This window comes from Martes martes (genome assembly GCF_963455335.1).
Source record: "Martes martes genome assembly, chromosome: 9".
Lineage (NCBI taxonomy): Eukaryota > Metazoa > Chordata > Mammalia > Carnivora > Mustelidae > Martes > Martes martes.
In genome coordinates this window covers 128,839,888-128,851,877 of record NC_137896.1, presented here as the reverse complement: position 1 = coordinate 128,851,877, position 11,990 = coordinate 128,839,888, and positions in this window count along the sequence as shown.

Sequence of the window (11,990 nt, the reverse complement as noted above, 5' to 3'; positions counted from 1 at the left end):
GATAAAGCTGGGGGAGGGTCTGAGGCATAAACCCGGAAAGAAAGAACCATACAGGACGAGGTTTCAGACAGGACTGTGAGTGCTAAAAATCACACTGGCAACCCTGGGTGTGGTGGAGGAGAATGCAAAAGGGCAAGGATGCTGTGGGGGTAGGGAGGGAGGAGTGCGTCAACTTAACTTAAAAGTCTAAGGCAGCTTTGGCTTAGCTTTGGATGAATGAAGCTTTGTTGGGTCATGACTCCTAGTTAGAATAGCCTCGAAGTTTCTGAAGTGGATCGTGCCATACAGAGCAGAATAAAAGATAATGATGCAGATTTTCTGTATTAGGACTGTACTAACATAGTTTTGCTGAGTTAGAGACATTCTGCATGACGGATGAGCCTGGGACAAGGGGGAAGCATTATCCTCACCAACACGGAATTTGTGAAGAGTAACTGTGGTTTTACAAATGGATTTGTTGAGGAATGTATTGTGGAAAAAAAAGTAGGAATCTCAAAAGTAAATCTCATGTCATTAAGAGAATCAAAGAAAAGACAGTTTAGCTTTCATTTAACCCAACCCTTTCATTTTGGGGATCCGCACCCTGAGGCTCTGACTGGGAAAGTGAAATTGCCTTTCTTCACGAAACGAGCCTAACGATCTGTAGCAAAGTTGAGCAAGATTATAATTCAGAAGTGGGTCTTACGAAGGAATCAGAAAAATAAGCAAGACTGTTTTCCTTCAAGAAGTTTTTAGTAGCCGAATTTTTCTCCCTTTGTTTCCTTTGGATTTTTTTTTTTTAAGATTTTATTTATTTATTTGACACAGAGAGACAGAGGGATCACAAGTAGGCAGAGAGGCAGACAAAAACAGAGAGAGAGGAGGAAGCAGGCTCCCTGCTAAGCAGAGAGCCCGATTTGGGGCTCGATCCCAGGACCCTGGGAACATAACCTGAGCTGAAGGCAGAGGTTTTAACCCACTGAGCCACCCAGGCGCCCCTCCTTTGGACGTTTTTAAAAACTGACCAAACAGGTGATATTTGGTGCCCCGTCTTTTCCTATTAAAACACAAAGCAGAGAAGACATTTCAATCTTTCTAAAGTGGAGATTAGTAACATCTCCACCACTGGATCCAGTAAGTGGTTCAAGGCTATGTAAAGAGGGTTATATGTTGTTTGTTGATTGAAAAATATCCACTTAGCTGCCTAGTAACTGGTTGTAAAAATCTTGACACCTCCGCCCAAAGTTATTTACTCGTTGGTTGGTTATTTCTGCCCAACGGTCTAATAATGGTTTTGAGGTAGAAATGTTGGCTCTCCACTTCCATTAACTTGGATAATACATTGTGAAAACTTTTGCTTCTAAAGAAGAGGGAGACCTTCAAAGCACAGCAATTATTTCCCCCCTAAAAAAAAACCATCAGAAAAGCGAAATAAATTAAAACAAACAAATACACATTTCAAAGACTCAGAGAACGCATGAGAAATAAAACGATAAAACTCCAGAGAAGGAAACTCCTTGCAGAGGTGCACGAAGGACTTCCTGGTCTTGGGGGGAGGCAATTTCCGATCACACGTGAAGCCTGAGAACCAGGTCTTGGCTGAGAGACAGAAGCCGGCAGAGCTGATCTCCCTGCCAAAGACCGCAGCGGCAAAACCAGGCATCACATGGTCTCAAAGAGTCCGTTTTCACCGTCAAGAGATACACTAACATCCAAAGGAGCAAAGAGCAGGTGGCTGGAGGGTGAAGTGGATTATTCCAGAAAGCAGAGGCTTCCAGGGTTAAGGAAACAAAAACCACTGGGAGAAGAGCCATGAGAACTACAGATGGGAACTGAAAGCTTTCGAGGAAGGGGCTGGTCCCTGAGGTATCCACCATGTTCCCAGGGGGCACTGGCCTTTCTGGGAAGAGTTGGGAGGCTGAGGATCCAGGCCAAGCCTCCAGCAAGAGGCTGCTGCTCGGATACAAAGAAACCTTTATAATCCTTGAGGAGCAACTCCCAATTTCCCCACTCCCCAGCCACAGATAACCACCAGTCCACTCTCTGCTTCTATGAGCTTGACTGTCTTAGATGCCTAATGTAAGTGCAATCATGTGGCATCTGTCCTTCTGTGACTGGCTTAGTTCACTTAATGTAATGTCCTCGAGATCCACCCCTGTGGTCTCAAATGATAGGATTTCCTTTTGAATAATATTCTGGTGTGTGTGTGTGTATACACACACACACACACACACACACACACACACACATGCCATATTTTATTTATCCATTCTTCAGGCAATACACAAGCTCTGGAGATCTTCTCTACAGCATAGTACCCATAGTTAGCAATACTGTATTGTGCACTTACCATATTTAAAACCAAAAAGAAGGTAAGTGAAAGGAAGGAATAAAGAAGGAAAAGTAAAGCTCTTGAAACAACGCCTAGCACATAGTAAGCACCAGTAAACGTTAACATTGATAATTCATCTCCTACCCCAAAAAGGAGGAAACCAGCAAAGGTTCTCAGAGTTGTTTGGGAAGCAAATAACTAAATAGGAGACTTGAAGGACCTAAAAAATGAAGCTGGTCTCTACCCGAAACCAGAGCCCCCCAGGGGGTAAACCCCAAACCTCTCTCCATGGTCCTTGCTTTTCCAAGTCTTCTAACCTCTTTATTTTGGAGGTTCTCTTGGCCCTTCTGCTCACACTCCCGGAGGTGTCCCATCTCGGAAACTCAAACTTTCTCATCATACCGAATCTGTCAAAACCATCCCTTTGGATTAATAGCTGCTGTCCATCTGTCACTAATTACAGAGACAAAATGATGCATTTAAAAAATAATCCGTAGCCTCACGATCACCAAAGATCAAAGATCCCCTAGGACGGGTGCCAGCATGGAGCTGGAGCACAGAATGAAGGCGTATGTTAGGGGGAGATCAGAAATGGAAAGGAGAAAAGATAAGTCTGGAGCCAATGCTGTGAAGGCCTCGTCACATGCCCCCCTCGTTTGTACAAAGTGGGTGCTGTCTCATAACTGTTCACCCCTCTTAGGTCTACATCTCATTCCTCAAACTCCAGGTCAACTGTGGGCTTCTCAAAGACGAGGTCTTGAACATCCCACACCAACTAGCCCAGCTGTGGAGACAGGAAAAGGTCCCAGAGAGAGAACGAACATTAGTAAGAAGGTAGCGGAAGGAAGGAGGGGGAAAGGGGCAAGAATCAAAAACGGAGCAATACAAAAATATACGGAGGCATCCTCATATCAATGAGCGTTGGTCAAGGCGGGTTAAAGATCCGGTGTGTCCACCTTGTAGACAGCCTCCCTGGGTCTGGCCTTGAGTCTCCTTGGACGGCCTGCTCAAAAATTAGCTGAAAGTCACTTGACTGAGTACCAGTCAGCTCCCAGTTCCACGGTCCCTGCAGTGCTTTTGCTTAGTGGTGGCCAGCAGGCCCCCTGCCCTTGCGGAAAGGCAGTAGGACCCCTGGGAAGATTGCTACACCTGAACAAGAAAAAAAATGGAAAGGGCCGATTTGATATAAGATATAAAGTTCTTATTTATTCATACGAATTTGTTGTTTCTCATTCTCCTTGTGTATCTGTTACATTGTCTCCTAAACTAATTACCTAATTACAGAGGGTGAAAGCATTTACAGGATTACGGAGAGTTCCCTCACATGTACTATGGAGGTAGAGACGTTTATTAATTGCTCCATCGAAAAATGTTCCAACCCTGTCACAGCCGCTGAATTATTCATTCATCTGCCCCCCCACCCCTGTGTTTAACCAGGATTAATCCCTCCAAGGTACCACTAAATACCACCGGCCATTTATACTAAGCCCTTTAATTAATCACATTATTGGTCCTGTGTTGACCCTCTTCTCTCCCACATGCCATTCACAGTTTTCTGGGGAAAGAACCAACTAGAACACACACTTCTAGCAATGGCTGCGAGGCACTCTGCTACCAATTATTCCTTTAAATTGAAGTCGCCAACATTTCAGACAAGAGAGGTCAAAATGTGGCTGTTTTTATTTTGACTGACGGATATGGCTGACGTTTTTATTCTGCTCTTTGTAAAGGAAGACAACCAGAGGTAGACACAAGGAGACCCTCCTGTACAAAACTCTCCATTCCACAAATCAGAGACCCACGGAAATCGACTCGCCCCTCTTCTTCAGGACCGGTGCCTTTGGGAGATGTGTTAGTCGATGCACTAGTATTTCCTGCAGGACACACGGCGAGAGAAACAACTCCCGACCCTCCGTGCGGGCCCAGAAAGGAGGATGTGTCCACTCATGCAGACTCTCGTGCACGTCTGAGTGACACTCGTGTCACTCAGCAGCGCAGCCTGCATCAACTGTGTGACTCGCCATCTCCACACGGAGCCCCCTGCCTAGGAGGGAAAGAGAGACACAGGCTGGAGAATTGCAAGTGTTCCTTCCACAGTGTCCGTGGGGTGACAGACGTTGGTCACATCCAAGACGAGTCATCTAGTCCCATTCGACTGCAAGGAGACAAAGACATACAGTCCCTTATGTGTCCCGAAGAGAAAGGGAAGCAGATAATGATAAATACGACTATTAACGTCTTGTCTATCACAGAAGATTAAGTGCACCGATCTTTACTTCAACTGCTTAATGGTTATTGGTAATAATACCTCACTCTGATAGGGTGAATGCTCATTTACCAAGAATTTTCCATTGATTTCTCTCATGAGTTTTTATTCTATCTTGTTCGATCTCTATTCTATTCTACCATGTTTTCTTCTATTTTGTCACTCAGAGAAAAAGCTCCACATGAGTAGGAACTCAGTTGGGAAGTGTCTCCACCCCACCACAGGTCTATTTCCATTATGTCAGTCTCTCGCAGGGCTTCTCAATCTGGGTGCCATGATTCAGAGATTACAAGGACCGTCTAAGGCAACATGTGCATCATTTTCCCTATGAAGAGGGCCCATACTTTGCAGCAGGTTTTCAAAGATTTCCCTCTACTGGTCTATTGAGTCCTTGGAGGCCAAAACAGTCCAGATGATCTTTTCATCTTCCAAAGCATCTGCCAAATGCCAACACAGCCAAATGGAAAGAACAGATTGCTGACGAAGGAATTTTGGAAAAGAAGTTGGGAGGGAATGGGGGCCCTAGAGAAAATGCTTGCATGGGTGTCAGCAATTGGAGGAATGGGATCTGGCCCAGGGGTCCAGCAGGAGGGCATTAATGACGTAGAGGGAAGGAGCCAGGAAGAAGAAGGAGGGCACAAAAGGAGAGTGAGACTATCTGGAGGACAACCATTTGTGTGCTCTGCAAAGAGCTGGGAAAGATCGCCCTGCCCATCCCTAGATAAGTATCTTTGCTACCAGAGCTTGCTTAACACAGTTCCTGTCGAGAAGAGGTCTGGCTGTGGGCATGCAGACACATTAACTGAATCTTCTGGAACAAGGGATTAGCATATGCACCAAAGTTTTTTTTTAAATCAGTCCTGTGATTTATTTAGCATGTTGACTCACATATTAACTGTAAAGAAATCATCTCCTACAGTCTCATTGTGCGAAAGGCAGACCTGCCCTTTACGGGCAGGAAGATGAAAGGGTGAACCTCTAAGGCAGAAAGAAGGGACGATGTATGTAGCAAACTACATGAAACATTTAAAGAAGAAATTATGTTAAGACAAAATGCTACCCTACAAAAGGTAGAAACCCACAACCAATTCCCAATACTACAGCAGACTGCAATGTTTTGGGGAGGCTGAAATAGTTTTCCTTTCTGTATTCTAAAGACGAGAAATTGGTTTATGCTGAAATCCCAGGAGGTTCTTTTTTTATTTTTTAATAAAGATTTTGTTTTATTTATTTGAGAGAGAATGAGGGAGAGAGAGCATGAGAGAGGAGAAGGTCAGAGGTAGAAGCAGACTCCCCAAGGAGCTGGGAGCCCGATGCGGGACTCGATCCTGGAAGTCTGGGATCATGACCCGAGCCGAAGGCAGTCGCCCAACCAATTGAGCCACCCAGACGCCCCCAGGAGGTTCTTTATAAAGGGATACGAAGTCAGGTTTTAAGGAGTCATGGTGGACCCCAGTGGGAGAGCACATCACACCTCTTCCCACTCAGCCCAAGCACTGGCCCTTTCGCAGGCACTTTCAGAGGAAAAAAAATCACTCTATATTGCAAATATTGCATTTGAAATACCCTCCCAGCTTTGCTTTGTCCATTGAAACCACATCTGTCCTTCGGAAGCCAGTTTAGAGATCCCAAGCCCCACAAACTGGCCAGCTGGGACCCACCGACAGAACTCTTTTATAACAGCAATGACAACTAAGCCAACAGCTACCATTACCAAAGATGGGCCATGAGCCTAGAAACACACCTTCAGACCTACGGATGAGAACACTGAAGCCCGACCCTTCAAAAACATCACGGCACTGAACTGTTACCCGCGGTGCCCACGTCACCCAGGGTGGGCTTCTAATCCCTCAGAAGCGGGGAGTCCCGCATTACCTCATCTTTGGTTTTACATCCAGTGGCGTCTGCCAAAGAGCAAGGACCTGATAACGTCTGCTAAAGAGAGTGAGAGAAAGAATGAATGAGGCTCAGATAGAAACAAGCTGTCCAAATGGACAATAGGGATCACGGATAAGCTGGGACCTGTGGCCTGACCACGAAGACCCTGGGGACAGCTGTCCCAATAGAAACTAAATGCTAATTTTTTGCCATGTGTTTTACATGCTTTGCAATGCCCTATCTAATTTTTTTTTTAAATGTGAGATCTGTGGAGTAATTATAGACACGGAAAGGTACATAAAACAGTAAATGTTCAATGAATTCTCAGGAATTGGTCTGTCACACACATGCTGCCCGCATGAAAATGTAAAGAACATTCTCAGAACCAGAACCAGGACGAGAGAGAAGCATGTCGCTGCTCTCCTTCCTACCCTGTAGAAATCACTGCTCCATCATTACGATAATAATATTCTTGTTTTGCTTTTGGTTTTACCTTCTGACCCCATATGCACTGTCTCACCTAATTGCAAAAATTCCTTAACTGGTAGTGTTAAGTGTTAACTCTAGGACACGGAGGGTTGCCATGACCCTCCGTGTCCTAGAGACAGTACGTCAGGAGTACAGGGCTCAGTACTAAGGTCTTGCCTATCTGCATGGGGAGAAGAGGCAGAGTGGCCTTCCCAGGAGCCTCAGGGGGTGCCGTCTCACGCCTCAGCTCATTTGGACCTGACCACCATCTTTGCCCAGAGCCTTCAGATTCCCAGCTGCTGGAGAGCTCACAATAAGGTTTCTGAGCCCATGTCACCTATCAGAGCACAGTGGGACTCGTGCTTGCATCTGGCAACAGGCCTATGTTCCAATCAAGCCCATTTGACTCAGCTAGGGGAAAAAACAGAAAAAGGAAGAAGTCCGTAGGAGGCCAGCTGGTGCGCCCCTCCCCTGCCCGCACGTGTCCTGCGAGCTTGAAGCATACTCAACACTAGAGGGTCCTTGACGCTGTTTTATATACGAGCAAACTTCATTTAAAAACCTGGTTAGGGGCGCCTGGGTGGCTCAGTGGGTTGGGGCCTCTGCCTTCGGCTCAGGTCATGATCTCAGGGTCCTGGGATCGAGCCCCGCATCGGGCTCTCTGCTCAGCGGGGAGCCTGCTTCCTCCTCTCTCTCTGCCTGCCTCTCTGCCTACTTGTGATCTCTATCTGTCAAATAAATAAATAAAAATCTTTAAAAAAAAACAAAACAAAAAAAAAACCTGGTTAAATCAAGAGGTTGGACAGAGTCCAGAAATCACCCTGTCAAACCCACTAGCATTTGAAAATGCAGGAAAGCCAGGCCCAGGGAGGAAACGGACTCGTTCAAGGTCGCACACTGTGCTCAGGTGCAGGTGCCGGTAATGAGGGCAGGTAAAGGAAGCACTCGGCAGAGCTGAGGTCCTAATGGTTTTAGTTTCTGTTCAGAGCTGGCCAACCCAGTTGCCTCATACTCCGTTTTGATGAGGTTCTGGGAAACAAGCCAGCTAACTCGAGGGACTTAGATAAAGCAAAATAGAAGAGTTCACTTTTTCCCCAAATAGAATAGTTCACTTTTCTCCCAAGTCCAACTTTGAGGCCAGATTTGAGCAATCCAGGCAAGGGGACTTGGTCACTGTCCCCGCAGCCACACAGAAGACCAGAAGTCACTGGCGTCGTCCTTAAGAATCCCTCACACCCGCAGGACACTTTGTGGACTGTTGTATGGTTTCCAGAATGCTCTCACAGGTGACCAAACATGACCTTCATGCAAGTCTCTGGGAAGGGGCAAGGCTGATCATTTTCTTCCTAATTTTCAAGGGAGAAACGAAGTTTTGATCCAGGATCATAAAACTAGTGGAGCCGGGGTGCTGGATTTTTATTCCACCCCGGCCCTCAGTGACAGAAGAGAAGAAAGCCTGAGAGACGGTCACATGTGCTTCATGCTTTGCTCCAGGATCATGTGACACTGAAAATCTCCCTGTAGCTCCTCCCCGCCACAGTCCTGCTTTCCCTGGTTTCTGGCAAGTGTCATCGGTCAACGGGGATTGGAAGCAGGTGATTTAGCATCAGGAGGTGAACAGGAGCCTAAGCCTAGGTCACCTGCCAACACCACTCACTCCACTTGACCTGAGCCCGGGGGGCATGTTTTCATCTCCCATCATCACAAGAAGAAGGCTGAGTACAGTAAAATAAGACAGGTTGTGAGAGAGAGTGCATTCCCATAACTTTTATGATAGTGGACTGTTAAAACGATTTTATTTTATTATTGGTTGTTAATCTCTGACTGTACCTAGATGATACAGTTTACCATAGCTACATATATAAAGGGAAAACCACAGCACATGTGAAGTTCATTTCTAACTGTGGTTTCGGGCATCCCCAAACATTCTGGAACACACCCTGTAAGGAGGGGGTCTACTGTACAAACAAATCCAATTACCAACTCTGTATTTCAATCATCTCTCAGTCATCTTTATGTGTCCCCAATACTGAAGGACCTCGGGGCATAATCTGATTTAAACACAGTTTTACCCATAAAACGTTTTTGGAATCATGAAAATCAGTAAAGTATGCCATTATTCTAAAACTGTTCAGCCTCTAACATGGCATCCCTATATATCTGAGTCAGTACAGTTGAGCTACAAGTAAGTTTCCAAATAACCTGGCACATTGCTTTCATTCTGTGGGGGAAGAACCGGGCACCAAAACAAAGGAGTTAACCTTCTCCACCTGACATGAGAAATTTTTGAGAGCCAGGAGAAACTTCAAATCTCCTGAGTTCCATTTCCAAGTTCACCCACCAACCCGCCCCTATCCCCTTGTCTTCCGTCAGAGAATGGCCCCAACTTACGTGTTCTCAGGCGATGTGTACTTAGCATTTTGCCAGGACTGATGAGTCTGTCTTGTTCATTGTAACATTACTTCGCTGAGCCTATCTCCTTCAGTAACCTCCTGCCTGACACCTCCCCTCTCTTAGGGTGAGGCCCTCATTCCCAAAATACGGATAACCCTTGTGCCTCCTCGCTCCCAGCGTTGTGAACAATAAACTGATATGCAAGTGGGAGAGGTTAGTGACCAGTATTCATTCTTGGATTTGCATGCTATGCAATCAGGAGCGAGCACTAGACCTCTCTGTGCCTCAGTTTTTCTGTCTTCAAAAGGGAGATCGCCGGTTCCAGCGTCTAGTCTGAAACAATGCTGGAAAGACATGTGCAGGTATTATAACCTAATCTCTTCCAAATAAAATGCAATGTCCTCATCAATTAGTCGTTACTATTCTGTTGATCTACATGTATTGGTTCATTACTTATTCAACTGACATTTATGTTGCACCTACTGTATATGCAGCACAATGAGGAGAAGTACGAGGAAGAAGCAACAGACCCAGTCCCTGCTTCAAGAAGGAGATAGTTCCCAGGCAAAATGACCGACAATGTGAATAAAATAGAATGACACCACGGGGCACACATAAGCATTCCAGGAAGGTCAAGAAAGTAATGTCTTGTTCTTAGATTAATCCATTAGGAGGAAAGCCAGCTCATGTAAGGGGGGTGGTCAGGACAAGGGTCTTCCTTTACCCACCCCCCAGAGCAGCTGGGAAACTGCAGTAGTCAGGCATGGGGGGTAAAAAAAAAAAAAAAAAAAAAAAAAAAAAAAAAAAAAAAAAAAGGAAAGAATGAAAAAAGAAAAGAAAAACTATTTTAAAAGCAATCATCATCACTGCAAACAGAGGCACACATACACATCATAAAACAAACAAATGCAGAGCCTGATGAAGATCAAGATGTAGGTGTGCCCTGCTCTGTGCCATTTCCGCAGGCATCCAGCCGCGGGAGGCTCTCTCTCAGTCCACACTGCAAGGCTGTATATTCTGAAGGCTGTATATATCTTGCCCCTGCCCACCCCCACCACCCTCTGCCCCCATTCTGATTCAGTATTTCTGAAAACCAGGAATGTGGGTTTTAAGGATGTTCTCTGATTGGTTCTCATGGATATTCCTGGTTGACACCCATAATGGAGTCAGAGCCTAGGTAATTCATTAACTAGAGAGCGGTCCCATAAGAAGGCATGTGCTGATTCAAAGCTACCCAGAGATGTCAGGGTTAACAAAGATGTCAGGGCTAAGCCAAGGCTCCAGATCCCCACGCAGGTCCAAGTTGCCCTGGTTAGCACCACAGAGTGGACAGAAGGAAAAAACCCAACTCTCCTAGTCCTTCTCCCTTCATTCCAGAAAGAGGGTTCAGTGTGGGGGGAGGGTATTTCAAAGCATAATAAGCATATACTTTCCATAATCAAAAGAGAGAATTCTTCTGATGGGTGGAAACTAGACTTTTGGGAACAATCACTTTGTAGTGTATACAGATGTTGAATTATAATGGTGTACACCTGACACTTACATAATTAAAAAAGATTTTTTTAAAAGATTTTATTTATTTTACTTGAGAGAGAGAGATACAGAGCGCATGCATGAGCTGGGAGAGAGGCAGACCCCTCCCACCCCAAGCAAAAACCCTTATGCAGGGCTCAATCCCAGGAATCAAGACCTAAGCCAAGGTAGATGCTTACCCAACTGAACCACCCAGGTGCCCCTAAAAAAAAAAAAAGAATATTTACATTGAAGTATAAGTACACTGTCTGTACTACATATACTTTGAGAAAATAAATATTTCCATTATGTCCAAAAATATGGTTAATTTAAAAAATATTATGTGTATTCTAGACAAGAATGCATATCTTCTGGGCACCTGGGTGTCTCAGTTGGTTAAGTGACTGCCTTCAGCTCAGGTCATGATCCCAGAGTCCTGGGATCGAGTCCCACAACAGGCTCCCTGCCCCATGGGGAGTCTGCTTCTCCCTCTGACCTCCCCTCTTATGCTCTCTCTCACTCTGTCTCTCTCTCTCTAATAAATAAATAAAATATTTTAAAAAAAAGAATGCATATCTTCTATGTGGGAGGTGTAAAGTTTGATCTGGATGTTAATCTACATGTATACAAATAAAACAAGTCTATAATTAGATAACATATAACATACATATAAAAATACATGCATATTAACAAGTATATATTTAGAAATTTTACATGTTTTCTCTATTGTTACTAGATTTTTCATGGCCTTATTGATATAAATTAATATCTGTTTTCTACTAATTTTTTGTGTATTTCCCACATTTCACTATGTATTATACTTTATTTGTTGCATAAAGATTATTAGAGTTATAACCTCATTGTGTGTTCTACTTGCTTCATGAACACCTTTTGTTTCATATTACACTTTCTTTGAAATAAAAAAAGAGAATTTAGTTTCAACATGCAACTTGCATTTAAAAACAAGAAAACGCAAACAGAAGAGAAAGCGCTGTGTTTCAAATTTTCTATTGAAACCAGCCCTGTCAATTAGTTGAGAGGGAAATTCCACTCGTATCTCAACCTGGGAGAAGATGACCTCAGGATTTCGTAAATAGCTACTGTCATGCAGATGGCATTTCTCCTTTGCTTTTCTATCATGTATTATTATTTGTAATATTT